Here is a 25,825-nt window from a genome sequence, read left to right as displayed (position 1 = left end):
GCCCCGCAGGCGCCGGGGCGACTCGCAGCGCGAGGGGGCTTCGAGGGGCATCCTGAGCCGGCCCAGGGGACCGTCTGGTCGGCCAGCCGCCTGGGACAGGTCTTTCTTTCGAGATGAGGATGTACTCGACGCTTGGTTGGAAGGTCGATCCGTTCTGTTGACGAGTTGGAGAAAGAGTGGGTTCGCTCTGCAGTTTTCTTTCCTCTGCCCCAGGGTCCCTGTGGGGGCGTGCTGGCCTTGCTGCTCTGGGACCAGGAGTGGCAGCAGCCCCTGAGGCGGGGTGTAGACGATAAGTTTGTTTGTTTTTTTAGGGAGGCGAGTGTCCTCGGGTTCAGCGTAGAAGCCGCTGAGGATGGGGAAGCATGTGTAATTTTGGCTTTGGCTTCCCTTTCCCGGGTGATCTGCTTTGCCCAGACTGTACTCAAGTCTTGTCTGAATTAGATCAAGTCAAGTGGTGCTGGGAAGGTGTGTTCTGGCTTCTCTAGACTAAAGCATGTGTGGATAAGGGGAACTTCAAGTTTAGCCTCCAAGTAACATACTGGAATTTGAAGTTCCAGAGCTAAAACTCTGCAGCAGTGTCATTGGAGACCGGCCCGGGTGACTAACAGGGCTCTGTTAGAGAATCGTGCTGAACAGTTTTATTGGAAAGGTACAGTCCGTCATGAAACTTACCTAGAGTTCTCGGTAACTAGCCCAGACTTAGATGCAGTTCAAAGGACCTGTATATATGTGAAATGTGGTTCAAAAAAAATAAATAAATAAAAAATCTGTGGGTCAGAAAGTCCGTGAGTTTGCCTGACAATTATTCTGGTCAGATAGCTACTGTATGATAGAGGCCTGTAAATGAAGTCTGATGTGGCAGGCAGTGGAGCTCATAGTAATTCTGTAATTTTAGGTAAACAGACAAATTTAAGTATGCCAAAGCAAAGAATTTTGTCTTTTTCTTTTGGTTTTAGAATCAGATAGATTAGGGAAAATGTACTTAATCCTTGAATATTGCAATCATTTTTTTAAAAAAACAAAACAATGGAATCCTGCATAACAAATATTTAAGTCTTTGGAGAGCTTACGTTGTTCTTTGTTGTTGCTGTTATAATTGAAACCAAAATACCTGATTGACTTTTATAGCTATCAAAACTTATCAGTTTAGCAGATATTTGGAACTACAGCCAAACTCCCCCCAAACAAACAAGAACCCCCCCAAACGTAAGAAAACTTTTTTTCTCCTCACTTTTGTAAGACAAATGACAAATTAAGCAGATTTCAATAACTTATTTTTTTAAGCAGCTTGTCTAATTTCTAAGTGAACATAATAATCAGTCAACAAGTATTTGATTAGCTGCTAGGTGTCAAGCACTGGAAGTACAATGATTCCAGCTCTCATGTAACCTACTAGTACATGGAGCGAGAGGACAACAACTAAATACATAAAATAATTGAGATGCTGATAAGGAAGAAATAAAAGCGTACTTTGGATTTAGCTCACTTTTTAAATAACCCCTGAATGATAATATAATTGATGTCTGTTGTGATAACCAGAAACCAAGCAAGATAATGATCTACCTTCTGAATTATTTTTTTTTTAAAATATATTTTATTGATTTTTTACAGAGAGGAAGGGAGAGAGATAGAGAGTTAGAAACATCGATGAGAGAGAAACATCGATCAGCTGCCTCCTGCACATCTCCTACTGGGGATGTGCCCGCAACCCAGGTACATGCCCTTGACCGGAATCGAACCTGGGACCTTTCAGTCCGCAGGCCGACGCTCTATCCACTGAGCCAAACCGGTTTTGGCTACCTTCTGAATTATTAAAGAAAAGATTACATTATGATCAGTAGAGTTTGGGTATTAAATATATATTGACTCTTTGAGTATTAGCACCTGTTGTTATGTAAGCATTAAAAAAAGTCTGTAAGAACACACATAAAACTTATCAGTGTTTGGAGGATTTTTCAAGAGAAATTGCAAAGACATAAGACAGCTTATTAATTTTGTTTTTATATTATTTGAATCTATTTCAATGAGTAGACATTAATTAAGTGTAAATTAGAGAAGTGTAAAAATTAAAAATTTTGATCACTGGGCAAATTTGTGAAAAGTACAGTATTTATCAGACTTTTGTCAGTGTTGCCACATCTACTTGTGTGTATTAGTGAAGGAAAAATATATATTTTAAGGATCTAAAAATTATAGGGGTGGGGAGCATGACAAAATAAGAAAAAGACTGAAACTTAAGTAAAATGTTAAAACATGTTAAAGATGTTGGAAATTTAATTATATAAAGATAAGTTAATCTTAGGCCTTTCTTTTTTCAAATTTAATTGTGTCCTAAGTTTGACAAAGGAAGTTTTTAGACTCTCTGCAGAAGAATAGGGTGTGTTTTAATGGCAGAGGAGGAAGTGTTCTTGTTTTATGAAACACATGCAAATCTAATAGATACGTTTTTCTTCTGAGGCATATGAAACGTAAAGATAGTTCTATAGTTCATTATTACACTGCTGAAAATTACAATAGCAGAGTGTCTTTTGGATTATCATTCAGCATTCTAGAATCATAAATATGATATATTAAATCACTTTCTAGAAAGGAAATAATAAGACATGAATTCCCATCTTCAGTGTGCAACTAACCATATGACCATAGGTAATTCCTTAGTCTCTCAGTGCCTCTGTTTCTGTATATATAAAATTAAAGCAAGAGAAATCTCTATAAATAATCTATATAAATTCCAAGGGTTTTATTGCATTGGTTTTTATGTTGCAGATCTGCAGTATTATATGCACAAAAAGAGATAGATGCCATAAGAGTAGATAGTACTCAGGATACAACTAGTTTCATATAATTTTTACAAGTCATACCTAATTTTAGAAGCCTCTTCTTTTTTAAGATTTATGAGAAATACTTAATTCCAGAATATACATTACGAGGGTAAACGATTCCCTTTTGATAACTTAGCTTTATCTGTTAAAGCGTTGTTGGTTTTATTTCTGGTCCCTGATTCTATAGTAGAATATCTATATGATAATCTAATGTCCTTATTTAACTCTGATTGTAGAATGAGGTCTCTAGTGGTTGACCCCCTTTAATCCATACTTTACACTAATGCCAAGGTGATTTTTCTAAAATGCAAATCTGTCCAGTGCTTCTTTCTTAAAACCTATACTCCTTTACTTACAGTGTTTAGTCCAAACTATGTATTGTTACAAGGCCCTTCATCATCTGACTCATCTCTTGCCATTCCCCCACCATAAACTTAAAGCTCTAACTGTATTAATAAAATCAGTTCGCTGAAAGAGCCATACTGCTTCCTGATTTAGAGCCTTTTCATATATTTTCCCCATTGCTTAGAATGCGTTTCCTTTTCCTAACTTGTAGACAAAGACTACTGATTTTACAACCAAGCTCTATCGGCTTTTTAAGTCTTCAGTGTCCTTTTTCCTCCTTCTTCTCTTCCCACTCGGTTATTCACTCTTTATGTCTTGTTCATTCTCTGATGTTACTTAGTTTGCTATAATTATTTATTCTGTCTCCTCCTGGATTCAAAGGCAAGTTTATATTTGTATTAGTACTTTTTCAGTCTCTGTTGCTTATTTTACACTGTTGGTTCTCATTACATGTTTGAACTCAATGCCACGATTAATACTATATAATAAAAGCCTAATATGCTAAGTGTCCGGTTGACTGGTCGGCTCTTCAACCAATCACAGTGTGATATGCTAAGGCCGCTCAACCGCCGCTATGACAGTGCACTGACCACCAGGGGACAGATGCTCCGACTGGTTAGCTTGCTGCTGGGGTCCTGCCGATTGGGACTGAGCAAGAGGGGCCGAACACGCCCTGGAGCCCTCCCGCAGTCCCTTCTCAGCTGGCCAACCTCCCGTGTGCCTCCCCAGACCCAATCATGCACCGGTGGGGTCCCTGGTGGGGTCCCTTGGCCGGGCCTGAGCCCTCTTGCAATCTGGGACCCCTCGGGGGATGTCAGAGAGCTGGTTTCAGCTTGATCCTGCAAGCCAGGCCAAGGGACCCCACTGGCTTACGAATTCGTGCACTGGGCTTCTAGTGTCTTCATAATATCTAAGATGAATTAAGCTGAAATCTCAGTGTTGTCCTATTTTTCTAAAACTTGGGGCTTTCTAAATTATCTTACTTTCTTGCCTCACTGGCCTCAAATTGACATTTGATTCTTACTAAGATGTGAGACTACTGCAACTATAGGAGTTAAGGGTTACTTTGTTAAACTTGCAGGAAAGTCTGAATTTTGAGGTATCCTTATATCTAAAATTGCTAAGAGAATTATGAACTAGTTTGGGTATTTCAGATCTTGGATATCAGTGATTTGGCAGATATTTTACCTTGACTGTTTTCTTATATGGGAAATGATTGTTGCCAATGTGTGTGGGTTTTTATATTCATTTAATAATTGCTTTACATACATTGCCATTAATCTTCAAAACAAGTACTGTAAATTTAATAACTTACTCAGGGTCATTATCTACTAAAAAGCAGGTTATGACTAGATCCAGGTCTGTCTTATTTCAGAGTCTATGTTTTTTCAAAATACTGCATTACTTTCTGAATATGACTGTTTATTCAATATATCTTAAATTATTAATAGATACTTGACTCATTGTATAAATTGAAAAAGTAGGTTATAAGGTTTATCCATTCAGATTTTTCAAAAAATCTAAGGAGAAGTTGAGGTTGGGTGGACTTTAGAGACCATTTAATCCAAGTCCTTCATTTAGCGTATGAGAGAACGTGACATAAGCAAGAGAAGTTGAATGACTTGCTCAGGATCACACAGCTAGTTGGTTAAGAGTTTCTTTAAGTTAGTTGTAAACATGGTATTATAAAACCATTATTTTATATATACAGAAACAGAGGCACTGAGAGACTAAGGAATTACCTATGGTCATATGGTTAGTTGCACACTGAAGATGGGAATTCATGTACCCGCAACCCAGGTACATGCCCTTGATCGGAATCGAACCTGGGACCTTTCAGTCCGCAAGCCGACGCTCTATCCACTGAGCCAAACCGGTTTCGGCTGCACTTGTCTTTTGATGGGCATAAGGTTTCATTTCTTGGCTAAATAACTAGGAATTAACCTACAGGTGCACATAATCCTTAATCCCACGTGGTTCTTAGCACATGCTAGAAGGTCATTAACTGATTGAAGATGATGATGATTTTAATAGAGAGGAAGAGGGAGGGAGAGAGAAACTTTTATGTGAGAGAGAAATATCAATCAGTTGCCTCCCATATCAGATGCCAGGTCCCCCCTGCACCCCCCACCCCAAGGGGAAAAAAAAAGCCTAGAGTGGCCTTTAGAAAAGTGATGTTGAGGATCTCAGAGTGTTAAGGACATGGCTCAGAGATGATCCTGACTTTGGATCATGACACATGGAAACGCCTCAGTACCTTTACTCACATACTTCCCTAGTCTTGGTCTCTTTCCTTCCTCTTTTTATTTTTAAAAAATCTGTCCACAGTTTACTAATCTTATGCCTGATGAAGTTATTATTAGCATTGGCCTTACCAGTAACTATTTAAGTACTGGACCAAGTACTAGGGATACAAAAAAGCATAACATTTAGTCACTGTTCTGAAAAGGTATGGTTTATTTGGGAGTGGGAGGCAGTATTATTTAATTGCAAGGTAGTATATAAAAATGCCATGAGTGATACAGCTATAGGAGCAGAAAAGATCAAATAAATATAGAGTGGCTAGTGGTTATAGAAGTTTCTGTGTAAAAAATGTTTAGCTTAAGTTAGTCTTTAAATAAAGAGTTGGAGTGGTATGAAAGGGGGAAAAGAACCTCTCGCTTTTTTTTTTAACGTTTTACCCTTGCTCACTTCCCTTCAGTGACAGTGGCCTCCTTGCTGTTTCAGAAGGCCTAAAACTTGTTCTTCCAGATATCCATGTGTCTCCTTCCCTACTTCCTTCACATCTTAATTAAAAGATCACCCCTTCTATGAGGCCTTTACTGGCTACCTTGTTTAAAATTACAATATCCCTTTCACACATACTCATTGTATTCCTCTTCCCTGCTTTGTTTCTTTTATTGTGCCTTTTTGCTACCCAACATACTCTATATTTGTATTGTCTTTTTACCCCTACTATAGTGTAAGGGCCATCATGGCAGGGATTTTTATGCATTTTATTCAATGCTTTATACCTAGTACCCAGAACAGTACCTGTTTCAGTGTAGGTAGCCAAATTTTTGTTGAATGAATAAGACAATTGAACTCTAAAGCAGAAATGTAAAGATCATTTGATCTACCTCCCCTCTCTCCCCCCCTCCCTCCCTTCCTCTCTCCCCCCCTCCCTCCCTTCCTCTCTCCCTCCCTTCCTTCCTTCCTTCCTTCCTTCCTTCCTTCCTTCCTTCCTTCCTTCCTTCCTTCCTTCCTTCCCTCCTTCCCTCTCTCCCTCTCTCCCTCTCTCCCTCTCTCCCTTCTCTTCCTCTCTCGCTCTCTCTCCCCCTCACTTCTGGCTGGTATGAAGGAGAAGGAACTTTTTCTTCTTCTTCTTCTTCTTTTTTTTTTTTACTTTTATAGGACTTTAAAAAATTATATACAGTAAATTACAGAAATCATAAACAATTCCATGAATTTCTACATGTATAAACTAAATGTGTAATCACCAACTAGATCAAGATATAGAATACTTCTAGGATCTTAGAAGTCTTTCTCATGCTTTCTCCTAGTCAGTACTTCCCAAGGTAACCACTGTTTGACCTCCATTACAATAGATTAGTTTTGCTTATTCCTGAACTTCATGTAAAGGGAATCAAATCATTCTTTTATATCTGGTTTCCTCTGTGAGGTTCATCCATGTTTTTAGAGTTAGCAGTAGTTTATTATTTTTCATTGTGTAGTATTTAATTTTATGAGTATATATATTTTTCTCTTCTACTCTTGATAGATATTTGGGACATTTCCAGTTTTAGCTTAGAAACAAAGCTTCTATGAATAACTTTGCACTTGTCTTTTTTTTTTTTAAAATATATTTTTTATTGATTTCTTACAGAGAGGAAGGGAGAGAGATAGAGAGTTAGAAACATCGATCAGCTGCCTCCTGCACATCTCCCACTGGGGATGTGCCCGCAACCCAGGTACATGCTCTTCACCGGAATCGGAATCGAACCTGGGACCTTTCAGTCCGCAAGCCGACGCTCTATCCACTGAGCCAAACCGGTTTCGGCTGCACTTGTCTTTTGATGGGCATAAGGTTTCATTTCTTGGCTAAATAACTGGGAATTAACCTACAGGTGCACATAATCCTTAATCCCACGTGGTTCTTAGCACATGCTAGAAGGTCATTAACTGATTGAAGATGATGATGATTTTAATAGAGAGGAAGAGGGAGGGAGAGAGAAACTTTTATGTGAGAGAGAAATATCAATCAGTTGCCTCCCATATGTGCCCCAACCAAGCAATCGAACCCACAGCCTGGATATGTGCCCTGACTAGGAATCAAGCCTGCTACCTTTTGGTGTATGGGACAAAACTCCAACCAACTGAGCCACACTGTCCAGGGTAAAGATAAATTATTAACTAATCATGTACTGTGAGATTATCTCAAACTTATTAAAAATATTGAAGAACAATCCCTATACATTTCTCTTCTCTGCCTTTAAAAACACCCACCCATATTCTTTATTAATTGCTCTCCCTCCTCCAGAAGATGGGAGAAATATACACATAAAAGAGAAAAATCAAATTAATTTCAAAATGTGAATTTCAGACCTTATTGGCTATTTTCTTATATTTTTTTCCATAATAAAAGCCAATTCTTTCTGACAGTTTGGTTTATCATACATCATATTTTTCTACTATTTTATAGTTTGAAATCAATGGGTGGAAGAACTATGAATCTGTTTTTTATTTCTTTGATGTGTTAATAACCTATGTTTGAGGATATGTCAAAGAAAGGCTTTCTTTGATGGCCTTAAGTCATTTTAAAAGTGGCTTTAGTTGGTGAAGATGCAAACGAGAGCCCCTACAATAACAGGAAAAATCCTGATAAATATTTTTCTCCTTTTGGAAAAGTTTTCAGTTCCCCTTTGAAGTGATTCTTAAGCTTCAGCCTTGAAAGATGAATAGGAAATGAAGTAGATGGGATACCCATAGGAAATGGGTAACAGTACACTATAGGTAGAGAACTGCATTTGCAGAGAGAGCAGTGCAGATTTGGGGATCTGCAGGCAATTCAGGAGGGCTAGAAGGGTGGATTTCAAACTATAACGTGCATATGAATCTCCTGGTAGGAGTGGGGCTCATGAATTTGTAATTCTAAAATGTTCACAGTTGTTGGAGATGTTGCTGGTTCAAGGATCACACTTTGCAAACCACTGGGCTAAAGCATAGGAAGCAAGTGAGAATGAAGGAGGAGGGAGTAAAAGCAAGGCATGAAGACTTTTGTAAGGGTTGTAAACACTGCATTTCAGGCAGTGGTAACCCACTGAAGGATGCTAAGCATAATAGTGACTTGGTGAGATTTGTGATTTCCTAGTGGGCAACTAGTGGTGGAAATAATCTTTAGGGGAAAACTCTATCTGTATTTGAAACTATACAGATTAGTTAATGTGTGAGAAATTATAATTTACCAATTCATTAATAAGTATTGTTTTTCCCACTAGTGAACTCAGTCCATTTAAAAGAAAAGTTTGGTTATATTTATTAATTTGGATGTTATATGTTAGTTTAATCAGTTCCTTTTTCCAGGGATATTATTTATCCTAATAAGTGTAATTATCTAACTCATAACAGTATTAATCCTGTTTGATGGGGTTTAAATTTTGTTCATATTTTATCATATGATCGTCTGAAACTTTCCTTTGTTAATTTATTTATTTATTTTAAATTCTTTATTGTTTAAAGTATTACATGAGTCTCCTTTTTGCCCCATTGACCTCTCCTACCCCCCAGCACATGCCCTCACCCCCCTACTGTCTGTGTCCATTGGTTATGCTCATATGCATGCATACAAGTCCTTTGGTTGACCTCTTACCCCCTTACCCCCTGCCTTCCCTCATAGGTTGGACAGTTTGTTCGACGCTTCTGTGTCTCTGGTTCTATTTTTGTTCATCAGTTTATGTTTTTCATTATATTTGAAATTTTATTATTTTATTGTATTGATTTAAAAATAAGCTAGCTAGCTGCCTGGCCAGTGTTGCTCAGTGGCTGAGCATCAACCCATGCACCAAGAGGTACATGCCTGGGTTGTGGGCTCAATCCCCAGTGGGGTCATGCACAAGACAGCTGATGAATGTTTCTCTCTCATCGATGTTTCTTTCTCCCTCTCCCTTTCTCTCTCTTTAAAAAAAAATCAATAAAAACATTTTAAAAAATAAAATAAAAATAAAGCCAGCTGGGAGTGCTATTGCATGGTAGGAATCATCTTAATGATACACAGTATATGGGCTATTTTGTCATTGGCTTCCATAAAAGTTTACACTTCATTTATTTCAGCTGTTTAAATACCACATCAGTTTTGCAATATTATAAACTTAAGAATATGTGTGTGGTCTATACATATATAAACATATGTATATAATGTTTTCCCCCTGATTTTATAAGTTCTAAGAACTCATTTTAAAAACTTGGAGAAACATGAAAGACAAAAATCTAATGCCTTAACTCAAATATAAGTATTGCTAACATTATAGTATATATTCTTCCTCCTCCCATGAATATATTAATTCATTTGTATACTGTTTATCCCCCCCAGCAAGCAATAAATTATGAAGATTATTTTTACTTTGTTAAAATTGTTTCAAAACCTAATTTTAATATCAGCATAATATTCTATTGAGTAGATGTCTGATTTAACCATTCATAATTATTGAACATTTTACTCCTCTGATGATAATGTTGATGAAAATCTTTGTGCATAAATGTCTCCATACTTGATTATTGTCTTAGGACGGGAATAAAAATGTTCAGTCAAAAGGTAAGAACTTTAAAAAATTATACATATTGACACATTGCTTTCTAGAAAGGTTATGCCAATATTTAATATTAGTTTTAAAAATCTTTCCTAATTTTATAAACAAAATGATCTTACTTTAATTTGTATTTCTTTGATAAGTGAAGGTGAGCATTGTAAATTATTTTTAAAACACATATAAAATATATTTTTTAGCTTTCTAAATATATATTGTTGAAAGTATTACATATGTCCCCTTTTTCTCCCATTGACCCTTTCTAGCCCACCCCCAACCTCCATCCCTGGCCTTCACCACCCTGTTGTCTGTGTCCATGGGTTATGCATATATGCATACAAGTTCTTTGGTTGATCTCTTTCCACCCACCCCAGCCTTCCCTCTGAGAGTCAACAGTCTGTTCCATGATTCTATGTCTCTGGATCTGTTTTGTTAATCAGTTTATTTTATTCATTAGATTCCACATATGAGTGAGATTATATGATACTTGTCTTTCTCTTACTGGCTTATTTCACTTAGCATAATACTCTCCAGGTCCTTCTATGCTGTCTCAAAGGGTAAGAGATCCTTCTTTTTTACTGCTGCATAGTATTCCATGGTGTAAATGTACTACAGCTTTTGTATTCACTCATCAACTGATGGGCACTTGGGCTGTTTCCAGATCTTAGCTATTGTAAATTGTGCTGCTATGAATATAGGGGTGCACACATTCTTTCTGATTGCTGTTTTGGGTTTCTTAGGATATATTCCTAGAAATGGGATCACTGGGTCAAATGGGAGTTCCATATTTAATTTTTGAGGAAACTCCATACTGTTTTCCACAGTGGCTGCACCAGTCTGCATTCCCACCAGCAGTGTAGGGTTCCCTTTTTTCCACATCCTCTCCAGCACTCTTGTCATTTGTTGATTTGTTGCTGATAGTCATTATGACAGGTGTGAGGTGATACCTGCTTGTTATTTTAATTTACATCTCTCTGGTGATCAGGACCATGAGCATTTTTTTCATATGTCTCTTGGCCTTCTGTATGCCCCTTTGGAGAAGTGTCTGTTTAGGTCCTTTGCCCATTTTTTAATTGAATTGTTTGTCTTCCTTTATCAGATGTATCATTGCAAAATATATTCTCCCATACAGGGGGCGCTTTTCATTTTGTCGATGGTTTCTTATTTTATTTTATTGTTTAAAGTATTACAGATAGTAGTACATATGTCTCCTTCCTTACCCCCCCCCCCCCCTTGACCTTCCCCTGGCCTCCCCTACCCCCTGGCACATGCCCTCACCCCGCCCCCCAGTGTCTTGTGTCCATTGGTTATGCTTATATGCATGCATACAAGTCTGTCCTTTGGTTGATCTCTTACCTCCCCCGCCCCAACACTCCCCAGCCTTCCCGCTGTAATTTGACAGTCTGTTCCATGCTTCTCTGCCTCTGTATCTATCTTTTTGTTCATCTGGTTATAATGTTCTTTATTATCCATAAATGAGTGAGATCATGTGGTGTTTGTCTTTCACTGACTGCTTAGAATAATGCTCTCCAGTTCCATCCATGCTGCTGCAAATGGTAAGAATTCCTTCTTTTTTACAGCAGCATAGTATTCCATTGTGAAGATATACCATAGTTTTCTAATCCACTCATCTGTTGATGGGAATTTAAGCTGTTTCCAAATCTTGGCTATTGTAAACTGTGCTGCTATGAACATACGGGTTATATATCCTTTCTGATTGGTGTTTCTGTTTTCTTGGGATATATTCCTAGAAGTGGTATTGCTGGATCAAATGGTAGTTCCATTTTTAAATTTTTGAGGAAACGCCATACTGTTTTCCACAGTGGCTGCACTAGTCTGCATTCCCACCAGCAGTGAAGGAGTGTTCCTTTTTCTCCGCATCCTCTCCACACTTGTCATTTGTTGATTTGTTGATGATAGCCATTCTGACAGGTGTGAGGTGGTACCTCATTGTCGTTTTGATTTGCATCTCTCAGATGATTAGTGACTTTGAGCATGTTTTCATGTCTCTTGGCTTTCTGTCCTCTTTCGAAAAGTGTCTATTTAAGTCCTTTGCCCATTTTTTGATTGGGTTGTTTATCTTTTGTTGAGTTGTTTGAGTTCCCTGTAAATGCTGGAGATTAAACCCTTATCGGAGATAACATTGGCAAATATGTTCTCCCATGCAGTGGGCTTTCTTGTTGTTTTGTTGATGGTTTCTTTTGCTGTGCAGAAGCTTTTTATTTTGATGTAATCCCATTTGTTTATTTTCTTCTTAGTCTCTCTTGCCCTAGGATATGTATGTGTCTGTAAAGATATTGCTACGAAAAAATATGGAACACTTCACGAATTTGCATGTCATCCTTTCGCAGGGACCATGCTGATCTTCTCTGTATCGTTCCAATTTTAGTATATGTGCTGCCGAAGCAAGCACTGAGTAAAATATTTAAAAAATATTTTTAAAAGATAAAGAATGCCTTACCTGGCTGATTGCTCAGTGGTTAGAGTATCGGCCCGAGGACTGAAGGGTCCTGGGTTAGATGTCCACTCAAGGGCAGGTACCTTGGTGGAAGGTTTGATCTCTACCCCCATCAGGGTGTGTGTGAGAGGCAACCAATCAATGTGTCTCTCTTCACGTTGATGTTTCTCTCTTTCTCTAAAATCAATGGAAAAAATATCCTCGGGTGAGGATTTTTAAAAAAAGATAATGCTTCATACATTATTTTTTAAGGTGAAATATTTTAACTAGAATTAATGGTTTATTGTTGTAGTTTTTCCTTTTAATAGATAATTTAATCTTTTGAATAGTAGTTATTATAAAAACCCAAACAGTTGCCCCAGAGGCAATCACTGTTATCAGTTCCTTCTGTGTAGTTCCAGAGGTATTGTAGATGGTGTGTGTGTGTGTGTGTGTGTGTGTGTGTGTGTGTGTGTGTGTGTGAGAGAGAGAGAGAGAGAGAGAGAGAGAGAGAGAGAGAGAGAGGAGAGAGAGAGGAGAAACACTAGGTGAATTATGGAGAACATTTATTAAAATACTGTCTAGTTCAGATGTGGTATTGTGTACTAAATTGTATAGTAAGAATTAGAAAGGGTCTAAAAATGATTAGTTTCTGGCTACTGGCCCAGGAGGAAGAAAAGCAGGGTCTGACAGTATTTGGCACTAATTTTCTATAAGACAAGTGTCCTTAGCTCTTTTTATTATTGGATCAATTCTTTGACAATAGCACTTCTGTTTATTTTCTAGTACTGATCCAAAATGGAAAGCCAAGATTTTGAAAATTAGATAGTTGGTACCTGAAAGAAACTCTTTAAAGTACAAAAGCTATTTTAAGGTATTTAGGAGAACATTTAGGGGAAAGATACTTTATTCTTAGGTATTTTATGATTTCTTGATGGTTACAGTTTTAGCAGAATTTTAATTACTTTGTTGCTTAACAGTAAAAGTTTGAGCTTGAATAATTGCAAATAAAATTCATCATTTTCTTAAATTCATATTTACTTATTCAAAACCAATCAGCCATGACATAAACATTTTAAAAAATATATTTTATAAAGATATTCATATTAATAGTATAGTAGTAATTTGTCTCACCTAAGAACTTGGAGCTTGACTTAAATGTCATTACTAAATAAATAGTTGAAGCAATAGGAGTCAGAGGTTTTAATTGGATTCTATAGAGTTTTAATGCTTTATGGCAAAGATATTTGTTTTGGGATATATTTTTTAAGTCCTTTGTTTCCAGAAATAAAATTTTGGATGACTATTGTCTATTGAATACTAACTCTCTTTGTGGCCCAGGTTAAGTAATGGTATTTAAGACCTCCTATTTGCTGGAATTTGTGTCTCCTAGTCGATTAATTAAAGGGCTATGAAGACTGCTAAAGAATATCCACCTAGTGATTGGTAATATTTGAGGAGTTTTAAGAAATAATTTATCAGAGGTGGGAAAAGACAATTTGGATTTTTTAAATATTTAATTTTGAAATAGTTATATATTTATTGGAGAATTGCAAAGATAGTACAGAGAATTCCCATATACCTTTCACCCAGCTTCCCCTGATATTAACATCTTATATAATTACAATACGTTTATCAAAACTTAGAAAATCATCTCAATTTTTAAAAAGAATTCAACAAACCTTGTTTTTGAACACCTGCTATGTGTAAAAGAGTGTTTTAACTGCTGAAATATGTACAATATTGGAAAGCAAGTAAAGGTTGCAGATAATTATAATAAACTGGCAATCTTAGTCTCTCTCAGAACAAATTCTCAGATTATTGAACACATGTATTGTTGGTACTTAAAAAGTAAGACAGTGATCACTAGGAGCCAGCAGGGTTTACAGAGAACAAGTCATGCCATACTAGCCTCACTTTTTTTCTTACAGGGCAGGTGAACTGGTTGGCTCCTCAGGAGATACTCTAGCCATAGTCTATCTAGAATTATAGCTACATTTATTTGATTTTTAATTTTGTGCTAGACACTGATTAAATGCTTTACATAGATTGCCTCATTTAGTCCTCTTTTAAAAATAAGGAAAGGGACCCCTGCGATTATACAGTAATACCTTTGACAGCCTTTTAAGATACCTTTGTAGACAAGAGAAATGTCCAAATAATTACATAGGTAGATGGATCTGTAATTCATTAATGGTCCGATGTTAAAAACAAACTACAGTTTATTCTTAGTGGTATGCCTCAATTTGCTCTCATTCCCCATGTAGTATTTAAGATGTTTATCAGTTACTCTTAAAATTGTGAGGGGGTGTGCTAGTATGTTTGTTGTGTGACAGAATCAGGATCCTCCCCATACCCCACCCCCTAATTTTAATAATTGGAGTGCAAGACTATATCTAAGAAAATATTTGTTACAGTACTTTTATATTTGATGTGTATGTATTGGATAGGGACAAACGAAGCTCTGTAATTGAATTTTTAAAAAATCTGCACAGGTGCAGAGTTGGAGACTTGGAGACCTAACAGCAGTAGGTGTTTGTTTTTTAAGCAGATGAAGCCTGGATGTATCTTCTTATTTGTCTGAAGTTGGTGAGTCAGTGATTTGTTATAACTGCCCCAAAGGCCAACACCCACTAAAAACATTATTTTGAAGCATGTTGTCAAAATGCTTCATTTAGCTTAGTATTCTCAGTTCTGTTTGTCACATTTTAAGGAGGCATTGATAAACAATGTATTCAGAGGAGAGTAATCAGTATGAAGCCCATGTCTTGAAAGAGATTCTTGCAAAATAATTGAAACATTTAAGATTTTTAGCCTGGAAAAAAGGACGCTTTAGTGGGATATATGGTAATGCTTTTAAAATTGGGTAACTGAATGATCTTTCAGATCTTCCTGTCTCAAATCTGTAATTCTGTGAAAAACAGGAAGGAATGGCATGTGGAAGAAGAATTAAACATATCTTTTGCTTTCTCAGAGAATAGAAGTAGGAACAGTGAATGAAAAAGGAAGGGAAATACTGATACATAATGATGTTTTTAACTGTTGAAATGAAAATAGAGTGTACATTCTGTCATTGAGGCATTAAAGTATGTACTGATCAGAGTTTGATCAAGCAGTTCTCTAGGGACTTTTCCAGCTCTGACCTTTTTTTTTTTTAAATTCATTGATTATAATTCCCCATAGCAAAACTTTCTGTTAGGTATATTACTTGTTCTCAACACCTTATAGTTTCATATAATATCAAGTGTTAGTAATAAAATATTGTTATGCAAAATTAAATTACAGTAGAACATTTAATACATTAATGATGTATAACTGTCACCAATATCTAGTTTCAGAACATTTCGTCACCCCAAAAAGAAATCTTGTAACCATTAAACAAACATTCCCCATTCCTCCCTTTCCCTCAGCCCTCGGCAACCATTAATCTTCTTTCTGTCTCTGTAGATTCGCCAATTCTGGATATTTCATATAATGTAATCAAGCAATATGTGCTGTTTAGTGGCTTGCTTCTTTTACTGAGCATATTGTTCTCAAGGTTCATCCATGGTGTAGCCTGTAGCACTGCAACATTCCTTCTTATGGCTGAATAATACTTGTATAGGTATAGCACATTTTGTTGATCCTTTTATTCATTCATTGATGAACATTTCGGATGGTCTGCTTTTTGGCTATAGTGAATTCTGCTGTGAACATTAGTGTAAAATTTTTTGTTTAAACACCTGTTTGAATGTATCTATCTAGGAACAAAACCTAGATAGATACAGAAATATAGAAATTATATGATTAACTTATTAAGGAATTACTATACAGGGGTGAGCAAAAGTAGGTTTGCAGTTGTTTGTGAAACACAGTTTATTTTTTGTATTATTTATTCATTATTGTATTATTTATTTGCATTACAACGGTAAACCTACTTTTGCACACCCCTGTACTGTTTTCCATTGCAGCTATAACATTTTACATTCCCAGCAGCAATATATGATGGTTTCACTTTCTCTCCATCCTTGACGTTAATTTTTTAAAATTATAGCTATCCTAGTGGGTATTAAGTGGCATTTCATCATGTTTTTTATTTGAATTTTACCTAATAACTAGGGATGCAGAGCATCTTTTCATGTGCTTATTGTCCATTTGTGTATCTTTAGAGAGATATCAATTCAAGTCTTTTGTCCAATTTTTAATAGGTTGTCTTTTTGTTGAATTATTAGAGTTACTTATATATACTGGATCTATATTCTTGTCATACATGATTTGCGAATATTTTCTCCTATTCTGAAGGTTTTCTTTTTGCTTTCTTCATAGTATCTTTTGATGCACAAAATTTAATTTCAGTAAAGTCCAATTGATCTGTTTGCTTTTCTTTTGTAGCTCATACTTTTGGTGTCATATATAAGAAACCATTCCCAATCCAAGATCATGCAGATTTAACCCCATGTTTTCTTCTTGGAGTTTTATGGTTTCAGGTGTTATATTTAGGTCTGCTCCATTTTGAGTTAACTTTCCTATATGGTGTGAGATAGGAAAATTCTTTTTTATGTGGATATCTAGTTATCCTGGCACCATTTGTTGAAAAGACTTTTTTCCCTATTGATGGTCTTGGCATCCTTGTCAAAATCAGTTCATCATAGATGAATGGGTTTATTTCTGAACTCTCAATTCTTTTCCATTTATCTGTATGTCTATCTTTATGCTAGTACTGCATGATTACTGTAGTTTTTAGTACATTTTGAAAGAGAAGTGTGAGTCCTCCAACCTTTTTTTTTCTTCAAGATTTTTAGGGTTGTTTAGGATCCCTTGCAATTCCATATAGATTTTAGGATCACCTTTTTTATTTCTGCAAAACTAGTTGTTGAGATTTCGATAGGGATTACATTGAGTCAGTAGATCACTTTTGGGGGCTATTGCTATTTTAACAATTTTAAATCTTCCCACCCATGGACACGGGATGCCTTTCCATTTGTTTAGTTAGATCTTCTTGAATTTCTTTCAGCTTTCTTTTGTCACATTCAGTGTACAAGTCTTTTTTAAAAGATATGTTTTTATTCTGGGGGATAGGGGAGGCTAGGGGACTGTCTAGGGCGGGGGGATAAAACGGATACATATGTAGTACCCTTTGTAATACTTTAAGCAATAAAAAAAATAAATTAAAAAAAATAAATAAAAGATATGTTTTTATTGATTTTAGAGAGTGGGAGAGGAAGAGGGGGGAGGAAAGAGAGAGAACATCAATGTAAGAAGCATCAATCAGCTGCCTTGGTCATGTTTTATTGGTTTAATTGCCCATTTCAGAGCTTTCTGTACCCCAGGGGGTCAAACCCACAACCTGGATATGTGCACTGACTGGGAATCGAACTGGTGACCTTTAGGTACACAGGACGATGCTCTACCAACTGAGCCACACCGCCAGGGCAGTGTACAAGTCTTGCAGCACAGAATAATGACACCTCTCCTCCCTCATGAACTCTACCTCCCTCCAAGTCTTTCAGGAATATCCAAATCAGAAAAATATTAATTAGCAAAATTTGTTCCATTTCTTTTTAAAAGTTTGTTCTAGAATTTGTTTCATCTATTTTATATTACTGTAAGAATTACCCACTGAAAGAATAATAGTGTTCTGAAAATCTTCTCAAAAATCCAAGAGCTTATTTTGGTTCTAGGGCACCTTTAGTAGTCCATCAGCTAGGTGAATTATCTCCATGCCTGTTTCAGTTAGGACGGACAGCCTTACATTACACAATAAGGAAATTTATTAGCTTAAGATAAGTGGAAGTCGGGCACAAGGCTTCCGGATTAGTTGGTCAGCACTTTAATAAAGACAGCAAGGATTCAGATTCTTTGCGTTGTTTCATTCTATTATCCATAATGCTGGCTTTATACCAAGGCAGGATTTTCCTTGTAGTTGTATGATGGGTGCCAGGAAGAAAAAGTCTGGCTTCCTCTTAACAGAAATGACAAACTGAACCAGAAGCTACCAGAAAACCTTTTCATATCTCATTGGCATGATTCCGCATTTCTGAATCAATTTCTGGCAGAGATAGTCTCACCCTTGAGCCCAAGTCAGTTCTCCAAGTTGCTGCCACTTACAGTTGTGGAATGGATTTTGGAGCAGGATATTGGTTGTGTCCTATTGCTCTGAGGTTTTTTCTCTATTCTTTTTTTGTTACTTTCATAATGAGTAAAAGTAAAAATATGCTTAGTCATGTTTTTTTGGTTTAATTGCCCAGTTCAGAGCTTTCTGTCATGTAAAGCAATACAGCAATTATTAAGCATTCCTTTCTTAAAAAAGAATGTTGGAGTAGTGAAAAGATTGGAATAGTTGGCAAATTTGAATTTTTATTTCCTTGTAACCAATAACTTTTAACTGCTTTCACAACTAGATAATTGACTTAGCTACCATTTACATAGAGGCTCTAGTGATTTGATTTGTATCTCCTTTCCCTCTTCAAGTTGCCTGAAGCATGTAATAAAGTGGAAAGTGAGCTGGGTTATGAGTAAGTTTCTAATTAATTCTAGCTTCACTGTCTTCCAGTTACTGTGATCATGGGCAAATCATTTCAACTCTGACCTTAACAGTCTTTTCTATAGGCTGAGATAATACTACCTATCTTCTCACCAAATTGTGTTTATGGGAGTTCAGTGAAATTGTGTGAAAGAAGTGTGAAATGTATAAAGTAGCACACAATTTTAAATTGTCTTAATATTACACTAATTAAAGAGTAGGCAGTTAAAAGGAGGAAACCTAAAAAACAGGAGATACTGTCTCTAAAAATTAAATAATTGATCTTAGATTCTAAGTACTCAAGCTATATCAGTAGAAAATAAAGATGTGTTCAGCTTTTTTAAAATTAGATGCTTCATGACTAAAAGAAAGACATTTTATAAAATATCTATGTGAAAGCTTGATTCTAGTTAATGTAACATAGAAGCTACCTTTCAAGTATTCCCCAGAATTTTTTTACTTCTAATTTTTGCTGTGGTTTTATGGTTAAAGCTGTTTTTGAAGATAAGTATGGAGTAAATTGTAAATTTATAACACTTTATATGGTTTGCAGGAAATGGATACATTTATTTGTTTATTTTAGTTATTGCTTTTTTCTCATATGCATTTTGCTTTTCTTTCTTGGAACATTATTCTTTTAAGAATCTTGAGGTTTCACACAGGAATGTGGGTGGAGTTTGGATGTTATCACCAAATGGGATACCACATTTCATTGCTGAGAACTCTGAAAAGCAAAACTTTGTGTTTGGAGTTGAATGAAACTAAGATGACACTAAGAAATTTGATTTTTTAAATACTATTTAATATATTCATCATGTCTACAGTTAATGTAGATGTTCAGTCTGAATATGTTAATAAACTATAAAGTATTAAGTATAGTGTTTCTCTGTGTCTTATCACTATTGGTGAAACAAAGCATATATGCTTCCTGAATTGATTATCATTTACCTTTTGGTTTTGAGCTACTTGCTGTTATCCATCATGTTGGATTTGGGGCATTACCCTTTTCTAAATGAGAAGATCGATCTCACAGTATGTCTTTTTCTGTTATATTGGAGACTAAAGGCCCAGTGCATGAAATTCGTGCATTGGTAGAGTCCCTAGCGGCTGCTGGCTGCTGGTCAGGGCCTCCCTCCCTTCCCCCAACCAGCCCTGCCCCCTGGTCGAACTCCTGGATGACCTCCCGGTTGAGGGTACAATTTGCATACTACGCTTTTATTATATAGGACTAGAGGCCCGGTGCACAAAAATTTGTGCACTCGGGTGGGTCCCTCAGCCCACCCTGTGCCCTCTCACAATCTGGGGCCCCTTGGGGGCCCCTTCCCCTGGCTGCTGGCACCAGTTTTCCTCCGGTGCCCGGAACCCAGGCCTTCGCTCTTCGCTGGGAGGGGCCCACACGGTGGGCGAGGGGCTTAGCTCTTTTAAAAATACTTCTGAATGTTTGGTAAATAACCCTGTAGGAATCTACTTTCTGAAACATGCTGGTTGTTAAGGGCTGATTTGGGTAATCAACAAAATGTATGTTAAAATCCTAATCCCCAGAACCTCAGAATGTACCTGTATATGGAGATAAGATCTTTAAAGAGGGGATTACATTAAATTGTGGCAGTTCGAGTGGGACCCTTAGCCCATCTCACTGAAGTCCTTATAAGAAGAGAAATGTTGGGGTCCAGCCCCAGCAGGTCCAGGGGTTCCCAAAGAAGGAATGACACAGAGGCAGCGTTCAGGTTATCATCATAGCCAGGTTCTCTGTTTATTGTCCTGTTACATCTATATTTATACTATTTGATCCTATAAACATGTCTCTATAAGCTTTTTTTTTTTTGCATCGGGTCCATTTATTGGGGGGTCAGTCAAAGGGGGAGCTGGCTAGGGTGGGGTAGGGCAGCAGCTTGTCTGGCCCCCGAGAAACCCAACTTAAGTCCAGAGCCTCGAGGGCTTAGAAGCCAAAGTCTTCCTCCACCTTTATCTGCACGGGGGCCAGCTCCGGAGTCAGCGGGACTCCTGCCCAGTGCCCTTCCTATGGCACTCGCCGCCTCTTCCAACTGCTGGGCCCCTCGCCAGGGGCCGGGCTGCTGGCTTCTGTGGGCGCTGGCGTCCTCCTGGGCAGGGACAGCCCCTCTTTCTCTGGAGGCTCGTTCTCAGCGTTGCCTGGGTTGGGGGCGTCTCTGCCCTGGCTGCCCTCGTCCTCCAGTAAGATGGTGAACTGGCTGGCCCGGTAGTTGTCACCGTAGGAGTCCAGCACCTTCATGAGGAACCTCCGCTCCTGCTGGAGTCTCCATGTTATCCTCTATATCTGATGGAGCCTGTTCAGGACCCGCTCCTTCGCCTGCTCAATCTCCCTGCAGCGCCGATCCAGCGCCTGGTACTTCCTGCGATTGAGTTCCTGTTGGCGCCGCCCTTGCTGGCCTCAGGCTGCCTCCTCCTCTTCGTCTTGCTCCTGGAGGCTGGAGCTGCCCAGACCCCCAGACACGAACTCCACTTCGGTCTCAAGCTCGCTCTCCAGGATGTGACCACCAAACAGAGGAGGCAGCGCCAGCTCCCAGCCGGGAGGTGCTGAGAACTCCTCAAAGCCCACAGCTGCCATGGACCCCTCTCTCTGCTCCAGCTCCATTTCTCCCTGGCTCCCGACGCAGAACTTCCAACCTTGCAAGCCTCTAGTTTAAAGTGGCTTGCGAAACTACAGCCCATCCGATTTCACAGCCAGGCACCCAGACCCTGGCCGCTAAGCCTCCTGGGAGTTGTAGTTCTCTATTTCCGGCTTGCCCCACCCCCACCCCAGTCCCAACTGAAAGGCCCTGCTGGCTGGTCTAACCCTGTGGCCAGGCATCTGAGTCACCTCAGGTCTTTATTCCTGTCCTGACACCTCGCCATCTGACCATGGAGACTCTCCTCTTGCGAGGCCCCTGGGTCTCCTTCTGGGTCTCCTCAGCCCAGGTACTGGATTGCGTGCCCCAGCAGCGATACAGCCCTGGTGCCTGGGTCTCCTTCTGGGGCCTGGCTGTATCGCCCCCGGACCGGATGGCGTGCCCCAGCTGCGACGCAGCCCCGGGCCCTGGGTCTCCTTAGCCTGGGCACCTGATTGCGTGCCCCAGCGGCAAAAACAGCCCAGGCGCCTGGGTCTCCTTCTGGGTCTCCTCAGCCCAGGCACTGGATTGCGTACCACAGCTGCAACTCAGCCCCAGGCCCTGGGTCTCCTTCTGGGGCCTGGCTGAGTCGCCCCCGGGGGACCGGATCGCTTGCCCCAGCGGCAACGCAGCCCCAGCGCCTGGGTCACCTTCTGGGTCCTCTTCTGGGGCCTGGCTGCGTCACCCCTGGGGTCCAGATGGTGTCCCCAGGCAGCTATGCAGCCTGGCCTCTGGCCCTGCCTCTGGGTGTTCTCCCATCACTGGTGATCAGTGATCTGAGAAGCCAGGCAGACATCCGCCTCTTCCCTGCCCCACCCAGCTTCTCCCGTTACTGGCCCAGGGCTGGCAAAGGCGGCCAGGTTCTCTTATCACAGAAGCCGGCAAAGGAGGCCTGGCTTCTCCAAGCAAAGGCAGCTCGATTCTCTGGCTCTTGGCTGCCGCCTGGGTTTCCGATTGCAGTCAGCGGCAGGCAGCTTCTTCCCTCCTTCCCCTTTCGCCTCCCAGCATTGCGCCTATGTTGGCAGTTAACTGCCAATCTTAGTTGGCAGTTAATTTGCATATAGCCCTGATTAGCCAATGAAAAGGGTATCGTCGTACACCAATTACCATTTTTCTCTTTTATTAGATAGGATACTGTATATAGGCATTGAAGGGAAAGAAGAACTAACATGTTGACTCTGCTACTATGTACAAGCATACCAAGTACCTAATATTTATGTCATCTTATTCTTCCTCCAACCTGATGGGAGAGTATTAGTGTCCCTTTCATTTTACAAAAGAAAACATTTAAATTTGGAGATTATGTAACTCAAAATTACTCTAATGGAGAAATCCCACTGTCTCTCCCTCACTTTCTCCTACTGTCATTACATTTTTCATACCTGCTTTCATGTAATTACTACAGTCCTCTGAGGAAGATGTTTCTTCTTTTTTATTTTCAAATGAAGAAAAGAGTTAACAGAAGTGTACAGTTTAAGAATAAGAATATGCACACTATATATTTGCTTTTCTCTAAACATACCACTTAGTCATGATATATTATACTTTTTATTCATTGTTGGACTTGATTTACAGAAGTGTTAAGAATTTTTGCATCCACATTTATGTAAGATTTGGCCTTGTGCAATGAATTGAAAAGTGTTCCTTATTACTCAATTTTCTAGATGTTTTTTATAATTGGCATTATTTATTTCTTAAATATTTGTAGAATTCACCAGTGAAGCCATTGGTCCTAGAGTTCTTATTATAGAAAGATTTTTTACTATAATTCCGATATCTTTAATAGATATAGAATGTTCTGGTTATCTGTTTTTTCTTTTTTTTTAAATTAAATCTTTATTGTTAAAAGTATGACATATATCCCCCTATTTCCCCCCATTGACCCCTTCTAGCCCGCCCCTGTCCCCTGTCCCCTTCCCCCTGCCCCAGGCCTTCACCACCCCATTGTCTGTGTCCATGGGTTATGCATATATGCATACAAGTTCTTTGGTTGATCTCTTCCGACCCACCCACCTCTGCCTTCCCTCTGAGATTCCACAGTCTGTTCTATGCTTCTGTGTCTCTGGATCTATTTTGTTCATTAGATTCCACATATGAGTGAGATCATGTGATACTTGTTTTTCTCCGACTGGCTTATTTCATTTAGCGTAATACTCTCCAGGTCTCTTCATGCTGTCTTCTTTTTTTTTTTTACTGCTGCATAGTATTCTGTGGTGTAAATGTACCACAGCTTTTTTATGCACTCATCTGCTGATGGGCACTTGGGCTGTTTCCAGATCTTAGCTATTGTAAATTGTGCTGCTATGAACATAGAGGTGCATATATTCTTTCTGATTGGTGTTTTGGGTCTTTGAGGATATATTCCTAGAAATGGGATCACTGGGTCAAATGGCATTTCCATATTTAATTTTTTGAGGGAACGCCATACTGTTTTCCATAATGTCTGCACCAGTCTGCATTCCTACCAACAGTGTAGGGTTCCCTTTTCACCACATCCTCTCCAGCACACTTGTCATTTGTTGATTTGTTGATGGTAGCCATTCTGACAGGTGTGAGGTGATACCTCATTGTCATTTTAATTTGCATCTCTCGGATGATTAGTGACTTTAAGCATTTTTTCGTATGTCTCTTGGCCTTCTGTATGTCCTCTTTGGAGAAGTGTATATTTAGGTCCTTTGCCCATTTTTTAATTGGATTTTTTGTCTTCCTTTTGTTAAGTTGTATGAGTTCCTTATATATTTTGGATATTAACCCTTTATCAGATGTATCATTGCCAAATATGTTGTCCCATACAGTGGGCTCCCTTTAAATTTTGTTGATGGTTTCTTTTGCTGTGCAGAAGCTTTTTATTTTGATGTAGTCCCGTTTGTTTATTTTCTCCTTCCTTTCCTTTGCCCTGGGAGAAGTATCTGTAAACATATTGCTAAGAGAGATGTCTGAGATTTTGCTGCCTATGGTTTTTTCTAGGATTTTTATGGTTTCATGACTCACATTTAATTCTTTTATCCATTTTGAATTTAATTCTTGTGTATGGTATACGTTGGTAGTCTGGTTTCATTTTTCTGCATATATCTGTCCAATTTAACCAACACCATTTATTGAAGAGACTGTCTTGACTCCATTGTATGTTCTTGCTTCCTTTGTCAGATATTATTTGAGCATAAAGGCTTGGGTTGATTTCTGGGTTTTCTGTTCTGTTCCATTTATCTATATGCCTATTCTTGTGCCCGTACCAGGCTGTTTTGATTACAGTGGCTTTGTAGTATAACTTGATATCTTTTATTGTGATCCCTCCAACTTTGTTCTACTTTCTCAAGATTGCTGCAGCTATTCAGGGTTTTATTGTTTTGTTTTTTGGTTCCATATAAATTTTTGGAGTATATGTTCTAGATCTGTGAATATGCTGTTGGTAAATAATAGGGATTGCATTGAATCGGTAGATTGCTTTGAGCAATATGGACATTTTAATGATGTTAATTCTACCATTCCATAAACATGGTATATTCTTCCACTTGTTTATATCTTTCTCTATCTCTTTTTTCAATGTGCTTACAGGAGAGAATGTTTTACTGCATAGGCTTAATTTGCTCTTTTATTTCTAATTTCTTAAGGTCATTGATTTCAGACCTTCTTTTCTAAGATTTACAAGTGTGTCTTTTGGTTTCCAGATTCTGGGGAATTTTTTTAGATGTTCTGATTTTAATTTAATTACATTGTAATCAGAGAATATACTTTGTCTAATTTTAAATCTGTAAAATTTCTTGAGAATGGTTTTATGGCTCAGAAGGTAGTTTGTCTTGGGTAATGGTTCCACATGTACTTGGAAAGAATGTGTATTGAGTGGAATGGAATGTTCTATAAATGTCAGTTAATTCAAAGTGGTTGGTAGTATTGTTCAATCTGCTGTATTATTAATTTGTTCTATCAATTTTGGGGAGAGTAGTGTTGAAATATCTGATGATCATGGATTTTCTATTCTTTCATGCAGTTCTTTCAGTTTTGCTTTATGCATTTTGAAGGTGTTAGTTTAGGACTCTTATATCCTCTTAAATTGGTTCCTTTATCATTATGAAATGACCATATTTATCTTTCATAATAGTCTTTGCTGTGAAATATCCTTTCCCAGCTCTCTCTTGATTAGTGTTAGCCTGGTATACCTTTACCATCTTTTAATTTTAAACTTTTTGTTTGTATACTTAAAGTAGATTTCTTGTATACCACATTTTATCTAATCAGACAGTTTCCTTTTAATCAGGAGTTTAGACTAATTACATTTAATGTGATTACTGATGTAATTGGGCTTATATCTG

General features: G+C 38.2%; 1 protein-coding gene and 1 non-coding gene across 3 annotated transcripts in view; one reads left to right on the top strand and one right to left on the bottom strand.

The window, feature by feature from the left end:
- The window catches only part of GLCE (glucuronic acid epimerase), a 106,909-nt gene that overhangs the window by 982 nt on the left and 80,102 nt on the right, over window positions 1-25,825 (top strand). The gene's annotated exons all lie outside the window — the stretch shown is intronic.
- Window positions 12,256-12,362, bottom strand: LOC132223554 (U6 spliceosomal RNA). Its single transcript, XR_009450490.1, has one exon. It is a non-coding gene; the product is annotated as a U6 spliceosomal RNA (small nuclear RNA).

This window comes from Myotis daubentonii, chromosome 1, assembly GCF_963259705.1.
Source record: "Myotis daubentonii chromosome 1, mMyoDau2.1, whole genome shotgun sequence".
Classification (NCBI taxonomy): domain Eukaryota; kingdom Metazoa; phylum Chordata; class Mammalia; order Chiroptera; family Vespertilionidae; genus Myotis; species Myotis daubentonii.
The sequence above is the reverse complement of the archived record's forward strand: the minus strand, read 5'-3'. Positions and strand labels throughout refer to the sequence as shown.